At 61.5% G+C, this 4,877-nt stretch overlaps 1 protein-coding gene across 1 annotated transcript in view; it reads right to left on the bottom strand.

The window, feature by feature from the left end:
* MKNK2 (MAPK interacting serine/threonine kinase 2) overlaps positions 1-4,877 on the bottom strand; it is a 17,135-nt gene that overhangs the window by 11,217 nt on the left and 1,041 nt on the right. The window lies entirely within an intron of this gene.

Here is a 4,877-nt window from a genome sequence, read left to right as displayed (position 1 = left end):
CCCCTCCCCCCTCCTTCCCCCTCCCCTCTCCCCTGCCTCCCTCCTCCCTTGCCTCCCTCCTCCCCTCCCCGTCCCCTGCCTCCCTCCTCCCCTCCCCCTCCCCTGCCTCCCTCCTCCACTGCCTCCCTCCTCCCCTCCTCCCTCTCCTTCTCCCTCCCCTGCCTCCCTCCTCCCTTCCCTTCTCCCTCCTCCCTCCTCCCCTCCCCCCTCTTCCTCCCTCCTCCCCTACCTCCCTCTTCCCATCCTCTCCCCTTTCCTCCTCCCCTCCTCCCCTCTCCATCCTCCACAGCCCTTTTCTTCTCCCCTTCCCTCCTCTCCATCTCTTCCTCTCCTCCCCTCCCCTATTCCCTCCTCCCTCCCCTACTCCCCACCTCTCCTCTCCAGCACCCAGCTGCATCACTGCCAAATCCACACCTGAAAATGCCCATGCCCGCAGACACAAGGACAGAGCCCCCTGCCCCCCACACACTGGCATCCCTCCCATGCCCCAGTGGGCTCCCCGTGCTGTGATCCTGGCATGGCCACCATGTACCCTGTACCGCACTGTCATGCCTGGCCCTGGAGTGGCTTGGAGTGGCTTCCAGGTCACCGGGGACCTGGCTGGGGTGGGGGGCCGTGTCTCCAGCAGGTGGCTTCTTTCTCCACCCCCTGGGTTCCCACCCGGGAGCTCTCACCAGACCTAGCTCGGGGCTGGGCCATGGCTTCCTCTTCTGGGAAGCCCCAGGGCTACGGTGCACCTGACCTGGGCCGGGAGGGGCTGGGGCTCCTTTAAGGAGGGGTCCAGACCTGCCCTGAACCCTGTGGGCTCCCCGAACCCAGGCTAGGCCTGGTGGCTTCTCCCAGGCACCCCTGCCCCTTCTCACCTGGTCACCAGCTGGCCTCATTGCCTGGGGCAGGTGAGAGTCAACCCAGCAGGGCCTTGCGCCCCCGGAACCTGTTTTGGGTCCACTGGTAGCTCAGGCCCCGAAGGTGCTGATGGGGGAGCCAGAACTGGCCACACAGGAGGGTGACCTGCGGGCGTGGTGGGAGGGGGGACGGGCTCCGAGGTCCTCACAGCTCCAGGACTCACCTGTGGCTGAGCTGTCTCTGCCCAATTTCTGTCTTGGACCGCAACTGACGGACCCCCAGTGTGCACCCGGCAACCCGTGATGGAGAGCACAACTGCCTGGGCCGTGCTCGCCCCGTGGCCCTCGCTATAGGGGACCCTTAGCAAACCCAGCTTCTACTCTGGTTGGTCCCACCTCCCTCGGGCTCCCGGGGCCCTGGCAGAGTGGCCTGGGGCACATAGGAGGCCCAGGTATGAGCTCACGTCCCTGCAGGCCGGCCCCAGGGTGACCAGACCACCGGGTGGCTTGGCCTTCCCTCTGGGACAGGGACAGACTCCTGCTGCTTCCCGGGACAACAGACGCCTCGTTACAGCGGAGGCTGCACCACCCACCCCACCCCGAGGGACTCCGGAGGGATGGAGGCCCAAAGGCTCAGCCTACCCCGGGCCCTGCAGCTCCCTGGAGACGCCCTGTCCTGCCCTGATCATACAGCAGGTGTGGCCACCCTCAGCCTGAGGGTGCAGAGCGCTGGCTTCCTTGGGGGCGACCTGTTTGCCTCCAGCCAACCTTTGAACCATTCCTCATGTCTCCGGAGTGATGCTTTTTCTTTTTTGTTCTTTAGTTCTGCAGAATTCAGGGCGATTTTCAGCCTGTGTTGTAGGTAGGGTGTCTCCAAAACCCCAGAGAAGGTGCCCAGGCAGGTCCTGCCTCGCCAGCTCTGGGCTTCTTCCTCGACCCATGTCCCTTGAGCCAGGGACACCGGCTGGGCACACCCCCCACCCTGACCACCCTTCTCAGGGCCCAGCTGGGTGTCTGCAGCAAGGGAGGTGAGGTGGGGGTGGTGGTGGGGGGGAGCTCCATTGTCTCGAAGTGAAGCATTTGTTTGTTTGAGACAGACTCTCGCTCTGCCACCCAGGCTGGAGTGCAGTGGCGTGATCTTGGCTCACTGCAACCTCTGCCTCCCAGGTTCAAGTGATTCTCCTGCCTCAGCTTCCTGAGTAGCTGGGATTACAGGTGCCCACCATCATGCCCGGCCTTTTTTTTTTTTTCTTTTCTTTTTTTTTTTTTTTATGGAGTCTCCCTCTGTGGCTCAGGCTGGAGTACAGTGGTGAAATCTCAGCTGACAGCAACCTCCGTCTCCCAGGTTCAGGCAATCCTGTGCCTCAGCCTCCTGAGTAGCTGGGATTATAGGCACCTGCTGCCACGTCCAGCTAAGTTTTGTATTTTTAAGTAGAGACTGGGTTTTGCCACGTAGGCCAGGCTGGTCTCGAACTCCTGAGCTCAGACGATCCACCTGCCTCCACTTCCCAAAGTGCCGGCATTACAGGCGTGAGTCGCCACGCCTGGCAATGCACAACTATTTTAGTTTTGGCAGAGATGGGGGTTTCACCATGTTGCCTAGGCTGGCCTGGAACTCCTGGTCTCAGAGATTCTCCTGCCTCAGCCTCCCAAAGTGCTGTGATCACCACGCCTGGCCCGGTTATTCGCCGTTTATCTGCAATTCAAAGTTAGCCTGGTGTCTGTATTATATCAGACAGCCGTACCGGAGGGTAACAATACAGAGCTTTGCCCTACAACATAAAACAAAATTAAATAAACTTGGCGTGCGTCTGAGTGTGAGCAGATCGGGCGTGTGTCTGTGTGCCTGTGGAGGCCGGCGTCCCCGGGAGGGGACCCACGCCTGGGTCCTTGCAGGTCAGCCATCATCCCATATAGGAGTGAAGATGTGGGATGGGTTTGCACACCTGCCAGTGCAGGGGGTGCCCCGGAGCCCATGTCACCGTTCCCACCTGCCTGGCCCTCCAGGGACCAAAACCACAGCCCCAGGGGTGTCCCTTGCTATGGAGGGCCATGGGCAGGGTCATCTGGGGACCCCTGCTGGGCTGAGACCTCTGGCCGCGGGGCCACGAGGTAGGAACATCTGATGCAAGTGGCTGCAAGCGTCCCTTCCTGCTGGCTGACTCACACGCTACTCCGGTGGCTCCACAGGCCCGCCTGGGGACAGAGCCAGGGCCCACGGTCCTCCAGTTGGGGCAGGGAGCGGGCTCAGCAGGTGTGGCCAGGAGCCCGGGGCTGCCCACCCTGCTCTGACGGGGCGGTACGGGGAGCAGCAGGCATGCCTGGCCTCCGTGAGGTTTGGCCCCTGCACAGTCCCCAGGGAGGTGTGGGGGCAGGGCTGCCCCAGGAGATGGCTGAAGGCCACTGCCCTGCCCCAGTGACCGTGGACAAAGCACTCAGCTGGTCAGCTGGCTTCCTCTCCTCCTCCTCCTCCTATTACGAGGGGGTGGAGCTCAGAAGACACCCAGCTGGCTCTCAGAGGTACACGCGGAGCCTGGTGCCCTGGAACCAACTCATCTGTTTCCCAAAAAGGCCTTACTCTTTTTTTTCCTTTTAGATGGAGTCTCACTCTGTCGCCCAGGCTGGAGTGCAATGGCACAATCTCGGCTCACTGCAACCTCCCCGGTCCTAGGTTCAAACAGTTTTCCCGCCTCAGCCTCCCAAGTAGTTGGGATTACAGTTGCGCATCACCATGCGGGGTTCATTTTTTTTTTAGTAGAGATGGGATTTCGCCATGTTGGCCAGGCTGGTCTTGAACTCCCGACCTCAGGTGATCTGCCTACCTCAGCCTCCCAAAGTGCTTGGATTACAGGCGTGAACCCCCGGGCCTGGCCACAAGGCCTTAGGTTTGTTGTTGCTGTTTGTTTTTGAGACAGACTCACTCTGTCACCCAGGCTGGAGTGCAGTGATGCAATCTCAGCTCACTGCAGCTTCCGCCTCCCGGGTTCAAGCGATTCTTCTGCCTCAGCCTCTTTAGGAGCTGGGATTTCAGATGTGCACCACCACGTTGGGCTAATTTTTTTGTATTCTTAGTAAAGACAGGTTTTCACCATGTTGGTCAGGCTGGTCTTGAACTCCTGACCTCGTGATCTGTCCGCCTCAGCCTCCCAAAGTGCTGGGATTACAGGTGTGAGCCACCACCCCCGGCCCAGCCTTAGGGTTTTTTTTTGGGTGGGTTGGAATAATCTTTCAGGTCACAGATCCTGGGAAAGGCATGGCCAGGGGAACTTCCAAGGCGAAAGGGACTCTGTAGGTGGGGCTGAGTTAGGATTTTGAGACTGGAGATCATCCTGGATGATCGGGGTGTCCAGTGTCCTCACAGGGTCCTCCTGAGGGGAGGCAGCAAGGTGAGGGTCAGAGGGAGACTGGAAGAGGCTGCGCTTGTCTGTGAGTGGGAAGGAAGGGGCCGGAGCTGAAGGACGTGGGTGCCTCTAAACGTGGGAAAGGCAGGAAGTGGATTCTCCCCTGGAGAAACAGGAGGGACCAGCCCTGCGCACACCTTCATGTTAGTCCAGTGAGGCCCCCACGTCGGGTTTCTGACCGCCGGGACCGTGAGAGAATCGATGAGGGTCCCCTGCACGAGTGTGAGTGCTTGCACGGCCCCAGGAGGGTGTGAGGGTCGCACACGTGGGTGAGCCTCCCTGCACGGCCCCAGGAGGGTGTGAGGGTCGCACAGGCGGGGTGAGCCTCCCTGCACGGCCCCAGGGGGTGTGAACCTCACACAGGCGGGGTGAGCCTCCCTGCACCGCCCCAGGAGGGTGTGAACCTCACACTGGCGGGGTGAGCCTCCCTGCACGGCCCCAGGAGGGTGTGAGGGTCGCACAGGTGGGTGAGCCTCCCTGCATGGCCCCAGGAGGGTGTGAACCTCACGCGGGCGGGGTGAGCCTCCCTGCACGGCCCCAGGAGGGTGTGAGGGTCGCACACGTGGGTGAGCCTCCCTGCACGGCCCCAGGAGGGTGTGAACCTCACACAGGCGGGGTGAGCCTCCCTGCA

This window comes from Sapajus apella, unplaced genomic scaffold (genome assembly GCF_009761245.1).
Source record: "Sapajus apella isolate SASKATOON/1434 unplaced genomic scaffold, GSC_monkey_1.0 scaffold77, whole genome shotgun sequence".
Lineage (NCBI taxonomy): Eukaryota > Metazoa > Chordata > Mammalia > Primates > Cebidae > Sapajus > Sapajus apella.
This window is presented reverse-complemented; position numbering and strand designations above follow the sequence as displayed.